The sequence below is a fragment of the Orcinus orca genome, chromosome 3, assembly GCF_937001465.1.
Source record: "Orcinus orca chromosome 3, mOrcOrc1.1, whole genome shotgun sequence".
NCBI classification, from domain to species: Eukaryota; Metazoa; Chordata; class Mammalia; order Artiodactyla; family Delphinidae; genus Orcinus; species Orcinus orca.
This window is the reverse complement of record NC_064561.1, coordinates 53,430,162-53,437,919: the sequence shown is the minus strand read 5'-3', so window position 1 is coordinate 53,437,919 and position 7,758 is coordinate 53,430,162. Positions and strand designations below refer to the sequence as shown.

At 31.5% G+C, this 7,758-nt stretch overlaps 1 non-coding gene across 1 annotated transcript; it reads right to left on the bottom strand.

Moving 5' to 3' along the window:
* Positions 1-6,065: 6,065 nt before the first annotated feature.
* On the bottom strand, positions 6,066-6,172 carry LOC117197062 (U6 spliceosomal RNA). Its single transcript, XR_004477536.1, has one exon. It is a non-coding gene; the product is annotated as a U6 spliceosomal RNA (small nuclear RNA).
* Positions 6,173-7,758: the final 1,586 nt, after the last annotated feature.

The window sequence follows — 7,758 nt, the reverse complement described above, 5'->3', positions numbered from 1 at the left end:
GTATCAACTGGTATAATCATATTTTTTCTCTTTAAATCTGATATTATTGTGAAAAGTAGTTATGAATTTTTAAATAATAAACCATTCTCACGTAATTGAGATAAACCCAGTTTTATCTTGGTTATTATAATATTAATAATATTGTTGGGTTCGCTTTGGTAAGTTTTTTAAAGCAGTTTTAATTTGTATATTAATTAGTGTAATGGACCTCTAATTGTTCTTTCGCATGATGTGTTGGTGTCAGGATAAAACTAATTTGGTGTCAGGCTAACACTGACCTGTATCTCCTTTTCTGTTAAATGGAAGACGGTATGTGAAATTTGGATCTGTTACTTGAAATTTTGGTAACACTCATCTGTGAAATCACTGTCTGGTTTCCACTGGAGGGGTGAATTCTTAGGTCAGTTTCGGTAACTTATTTTTCTAGGTATTTCATTTAGGTTTTCAAAATTGTTGGCGTATCGTCATTGATAGTATGCTTTTTGCTGCTTTCACAGCTCTACTTTTTCTGTCATGTACTGTCTTCACTCATAATAGTTTTTATTTATATTTTCTCTCTTTTCTTGATCAATCTTAACAGACATTTGTTTATTTTGTTTTTTCAAAGAATCAACTTTTGGCTTTATCAATCTGTATTGCATTCTGTTTTATTAACATCGAATATTTATTACCTCTTTCTGCTTTCCTTGTTCTATATTATTATTTTTTGTAAATTTATAAGTTGAATACTTAGATCAGTAATTGAGATTTGTTATCTAGTATTTTTTTTTTTGCAGAAACATAAATTCATGAGGTAATGAAAATACCTCCAATACAAAGGAAATGCTGGTTTTACTCCCATGATATGTAAATATGCTTTTGGGTTTTGCACGCATCTATTCATTCATGAGGCATTTATAGAGTGCCCATTGTTTGTCACTTCTCTGTTTTGCAGTTGAACAAGGCATAACCTAAAAATCTCAAGGAGTTACAGTCTTTTTCATTTAAAGATAGAGACTGTTATTTTATTTTTGTTTCATTGAGATATAATCATTATACAATAAAATGTACAAATATGAAGCATTTAATTCATTATTTGAAAAATTATATATACTCCAAACAAGATGTAAAACATTCATCCCCCCTCCCCCCAGAAATTTCCCTTCAGCCCCTTTGCAGTCCACCTCCTTGGGAACTATGGTTTCTATCATCATAGATCAATCTGGCCTATATTTGAATTTCATATAAATGGAACCACACAGTATATACTCAAGTATGTATTGCTTCTCTAACTTAACATAGTGTTTTGGACAAAAATATCCAGCTGTTGCATCTATCGTGTGTTTATTTTTCTTTATCTTCTAGTATCATTCATTCCATAGATACATGACAATTTGTTAATCTTCTTTCCTACTGATGGATACTTGTTTTATTCCCCCAATTCTAAGTGATTTTTAATGAGGTTGGTATAAACTTACTTTACAATATTTTTGTCAACATACTATTTCATTTCTTTGGTATAAATATTTAGGAATGTAATTTCTGGGTTGTAGGGTAGATATATGTTTCAGTTTTTAACAATGATTCTCAGAATATGGTCTGTGGATCTCTGGGAACCTTAAGACCGGGGGTGGGGGGGTTCCAAAGGTCAAAACCATTTTTGTGATAGTACTAACCAGACATTTACCTTTTTCACTGTGTTGACATTTACAGTAATGATGCAAAAGTAATGTTGGGTAAAAAATGAATGAAACCTTACAAGCAGTTGTGGTATGACTGTATTATACTCTCCACCACACACCTTCAGTACACCAGTTTTAATTAAGAATGTCCTTGATGAATCAGTAAAAATTATTAATTTTATTAAAATTGACGATTGAGTACTCATCTTTTCAATAGCCTGCAGAAAGCTCTTCTGCTACATACTGAAGTATGATAGTTGTCTCAAGGAAATGCGTTTGTGCAATTGTTTTGAGTTACAAGGTGAACTAGCTGCTTTTCTTCATGCAGCACCAATTTTTTTATTGACAAACTGATTATTCAGGCTTGTATATTTGGCAGATACTTTCCTGTAAATGAACAAGATAAACCTGTCATTTCAAGGACAATAACTGACTCTATTTGTTGTTAATGATAAAATTTTAACTTTGAAGCAAAAATTAGAATTTCAGAAAACATGTATTAGCTACCGTGAGCTTAACAGCTTTTCAGTATTTCTGATGACTTTGGTGGTGATATTACCAAATGTGATATCAAAAGACTGTATAATAAAATTAGTCATCATTTGGAAGATCCACATAACTCAGAGAACCAGTGTTTTCCAAATGGTCATTCATTGCCTGGTGTTAAAAATCATGCATGAGGGGCTTCCCTGGCGGCGCAGTGGTTGAGAGTCCGCCTGCCAATGCAGGGGACACGGGTTCGTGCCCCGGTCCGGGAAGATCCCACATGCCGCGGAGTGGCTGCACCCATGAGCCATGGCCACTGAGCCTGCGTGTCTGGAGCCTGTGCTCTGCAACGGGAGAGGCCACAACAGTGAGAGGCCCATGTACCACAAAAAAAAAATCATGCATGAGGTAAATTCAATTAATACTATAAGATGGACCAATAGATTTTAATGTAATTGAGTACACAAAATTTAATTGATATTGTTTGATACCACACTGCAACTCACTTTCATGAATACTACTACCACTAAGTGTTCATTTAGTATCTACAAAAATATCCATAATTATCTGAAAAAGGCTATTAAAATAGTCCTTTCTTTCCCAATGTCTTTCTCTGTAAGACAAGATTTTCTTCATATACTTCATCCTAAACTGTATTAAGAGAGCAAATGCAGAGAAGGAGATACAAATCCAGCTATCTTCTATTAAGCCAGATTTTAGAGATTTACAATAATGTGAAACAATGCCACTCTTGCTAATTCTTTTTGTTTTGACAAATGTCATTTCTCATTAAAATATGATATTTTAAATGAATTAATAAGGAAATATTTTAAATTTTTCTCAGTTTTAATTTCCAGCATGGTAAATATTGATAGATAATACCATATAAACAAAATCTCCTTGGGCTTCTTAAGAATTAAGAGAGTAAAGGGGTCCTGACTAAAAACTTTGAGAACCACTGTTTTAGGAAAAAACTACCAAATGAGTCTTCAGTGTGATTGTATCATTTTATATTCTTACCAGCATTGTATAAGTATTTCACCTTCTCCAACATTTGCTCTTTTTAATTAAAAAAAAATGAACCATTCTATTGGTGTGAAGTCATATCTTACTGTAGTTTCAGTTTGCTTTTCTCTGTAGCATCTTTTAATACCTAGCGGCCATTTCTGTATCTTTTGTGATTTGTATGCTTGAGTTTTGGCCTATTGTTTTATTGGATTATTCATCATTTTATTGTTTAGTAGAGCTTTTGTCTATTTTGAATACATTTTTTTCCATTAGATATATCCTATAAATGTCTTTTTCCTACCCTGTAACTTATCTGCTCATTTCCTTAGTGGTATCTTTTGATGAGCAAAAATTTTAAATTTGATTAAGTCTAATTTTTATATATATGTATTTTTTAATGGTTTCTGTGTGTCTACTCAGAATTTGCAAATGTATTCTCCTTTATTTTTTCTAAAAGTTTTATTGTTCTGGGTTTTATCTTTAGATTTGTGATCCATATCGAGTTAATTTTGGTGTATGGAGTAAGAGATGGAGTTATTTTTTTCTTAAAGCTATCCAATCATTCTAACAATAGATTAAAAAGAAATCTTTTCTCACTGAATGGATGGCAATTTCTACTGACTACCCCATTCTTTACTTTTATATGCATCTACTTTATATGAATGCCACATGGTCTGGATTACTGTAGCCTTATAGCAAGTCTTGAAATCAGATAGCCTAAGTCCTTTAAATATGTTCCTTTTTAAAAGACTGTTTGGTTATTCAATATTCTTTGCATTTCCAAATTAATTTTCAAAGTCTTATTTAGTTCATCAAGTTATTGGATTACATTTGCAAATATTTTGTGAGGATTTTGTGTCTATAGTCATGAGGGATGTTTTCATTTCTTATAAGATATTTTTATTGGTTTGTTTTATGAACAAGGCTATACTGACCTCATAAAATGAACAGGAACTTTTCTTCCTTTATTTTCTGAGTTTCTGTAGTATTAGTGTTATGGATTTGACTGTTTCTTCTTCTTAACTCTAAAAGTATTTTGATTTATGAGTTTGGGACCTCTGTTTTTAGATACGTACATATTATTATGTTTCTTTGGTAAATTGATTCTTCTATCATTGTTTCTGTTAATACTCTGTTTTCAATCTACTGTGTCTGGAAGTAATATAAAAGCACCAGTTTTCTTTTGCTTAGTGTTTGCGTGGTATATATTTTTTCATTTCATCTTAAAATTCGAATCTATCTGTGTCCTCATAATAAAAGTGTGCTTCCTATAAAGATCTAATATTTGGATTTTACATTTTTATCCAGTGTAGCAATCTATGCCTTTTACATGAGTGTTTTTTTTTTTAATTTCATTGTAGTATAGTTGAATTACAATGTTGTGTTAGTTTCAGGTGTACAGCAAAGTGATTCAGTTATACATATACATATATTCATTCTTTTTCAGATTCTCTTCTCATATAGGGTATCACAGAATATTTAGTAGAGTTCCCTGTGCTATACAGTACATCCTTGTTGGTTATCTATCTTACATGTAGTAGTTGTGTGTATGTTAATCCCAGCCTCATGATTTATCCCTCCCCCCCAAGTTTCCCCTTTGGTAACCATAAGTTTCTTTTCAATATTTGTAAGTCTGTTTCTGTTGTGTAAATAAGTTCATTTGTATCATTTTTAAAATTAGATTCCACATATGAGTGATATCATATGATATTTGTCTCTGTCTGACTTACTTCACTTACTATGATAATCTCCAGGTCCATCCATGTTGCTGCAAATTGAATTATTTCATTCCTTTTTATGGCTGAGTAATATTCCATCATATATATGTACCACATCTTCTTTATCCATTCCTCTGCTAATGGACATTTAGGTTGCTTCCTTGTCTTAGCTATTGTAAATAGTGCTGCAGTGAACATTGGGGTGCATGTATCTTTTCAAATTATAGTTTTCTCCAGATATATGCGCAGGAGTGGGATTGCTGGGTCATATGGTAGTTCTATTTTGTTTTGTTTTGTTTTTTTAGTTTTAGTTTTTTAAGGAACCTCCATACTATTCTCCATAGTGGTTGTACCAATTTACATTCCCACCAGCAATGTAGGAGGGTTCCCTTTTCTCCACACCCTCACCAGCATTAATTGTTTGTAGACTTTTTGATGATATGGCCATGGAGTGTTTTAATTATTTTCATTTAATCTAATCATTGATAAGTTGGATTTAAACATTATATCTTTTAATATTATTCCTTTAATTTTTTTCTTTCTTGTTTTTATCTTTCCATTGTTTTTTATGACTTTTTTTTAGTGATATACATAGTATTTTATTTTTTCTTCTGTATTTATTTTTTTTAATTAACTTTTATTGGAATATACTTGCTTTACAATGTTGTTAGTTTCTGCTATACAACAAAGTGAATCAGCTGTACATATACATATATCCCCCTTTTTTGGATTTCCTTCCCATTTAGGTCACCACAGAGCACTGAGAAGAGATCCCTCTGCTATACAGGAGGTTCTCAGTAGTTATCTATTTTATACATAGTATCAATAGTGTATATATGTCAATTCCAATCTCCCAATTCATCCCACTCCCCCACTTTCCCCCTTGGTATCCATACGTTTGTTCTCTACGTCTGTTTCTACTTTGCAAATAAGATCATCTGTACCATTTTCCTAGATTCCACATATATGCATTAATATACGATATTTGTTTTTCTATTTCTGGCTTACTTCACTCTGTATGACAGTCTCTAGGTCCATCCACATCTCTGCAAATGACCCAATTTCGTTCCGTTTAATGGCTGAGTAATATTCTATTGTATATATGTACCACATCTTCTTTATCCATTCCTCTGTTTTAGGTTGTTTCCATGTCTTGGCTATCATAAATAGTAAAAGTAGTATTGTAAATAGTAAAAATATGGAGCACTTCACAAATTTGCGTGTCATCCTTGCTCAGGGGCCATGCTAATCTTCTCTGTATCATTCCAATTTTAGTATATGTGCCGCTGAAGCAAGCACTGTATTGATTTTTAATATTTGTTTTAGTAGTTTCTCTAGAGCTTATAATATTCATCTTTAAGTTATCACAGTCAGCTCTTAAGTGTGTGACTTCAAAACCAGTGTTAAAATTTTATAACATAGCATAAATCCATTTGTTTCCTCTTGCTTTTGTGCTCTTATTATCTTCTATTTTATCAGTACCTATGCCAATAAATAAATGCTATTAAGTTGGCCAAAAAATTCATTTGGGTTTTTCCGTAAGATGTTTTGAAAAACCTGAATAAACTTTTTGGCCAACCCAATAGTTTTGCTTTAAACAATCAATAACATTTTAAACAAATTCAATAAAATATATAAATATGCAAACGTAAATAAGAATTACTCATTTTACATTTAACCTAGGTATTCATATTTTCTGTTACTCTTCATTTCTTTCCAGAGGTCTGAGGTTCCTTCTGGTATTAATTATTTTCAACCTGAAAAACATCTTTCTGCATTTTTTGTAGTGAGAGTGCTGCAGATCGTTTTTCACCTTTTGTCTGAGCATGTCTTTATTTTTCTTTATTGTTTAAAGTTAATTTTTATAGTATATGGAGTTGTAGGTTGACAATCCCACTTTTTTCCCCCACTCTCAACATTTTACTTACAGATACTGTTTTATGTCTTCTTGTTTTCCTTTTAGTATAGTGCTCCCAAATGTGTCTCTTTTCTTTGGCTTCTTTTAAAATTTTTTTCATATGTTTGTTTTTCTAGCATTTTGACTGCTAATAGGCTTAGGTGTGGTTTTCTTTCTATTTAACCTGTCTGGGGTTCACTGAGATTTGTGGATCTGTGGGTTGATAGTTTTCATCAGTTTTGAAAAATTCTTGGTCATCTTTTCTTTAAATGTTTCTTTTGCCCATTTTCTCTCTCCTCTTCTGAAAATATAATTATGTGTAGATTTCAGCTTTTGATATTGCCTCACAGGTTTTGGTAATTATATTCTTAAAAAACTTTTTTTACTCTATTTTTATTTGTGTTTAAATTTGGATAATTTCTGTTCACCTGTCGTCTGATTCACTGATCTTTTCACCTGCTATGGCCAATCTGCCATTATTCCAAATTTAATGAATTTCTCATTTCTGATTTTTTTTTTAATTTCTAAAATTTCTAGTTGGTTCTTTTTTATAGTTTAATTTTCTGTATTTATATTTCTCTTCTATTCAGATGTTGTTCATCTTTTTTGCTAGGTATTTTGGCAATTTTAACATAATTTAAATTCTTGTTTGATAATTCCAGTATCTTGGACCATCTCTGAGTTTGCTTTTATTGTGTTTTAATTTGTTTTACAGTCTTTTTAATTGAGGAGCTTTATTTTACCCCCCCCCCCAAATTCCTGTCTTTCATTATTTTTCTTTAGGGGGCCATAATTATCCCTATATTAGTATTTCTACGTCTGTCCTCCATATCACTTAACTTTACTTTTATATTTTATATTTTCTCATAATTTTCTCTTCTTCTGAAGAATTTCTATTCTTATTCTTCCAGTTTTCGAAATTGTTTCTTAGCTATGTCTGTCCTACTATTTATTCTATGTACTCCAGTCTTAATTCAATAGTTATGTT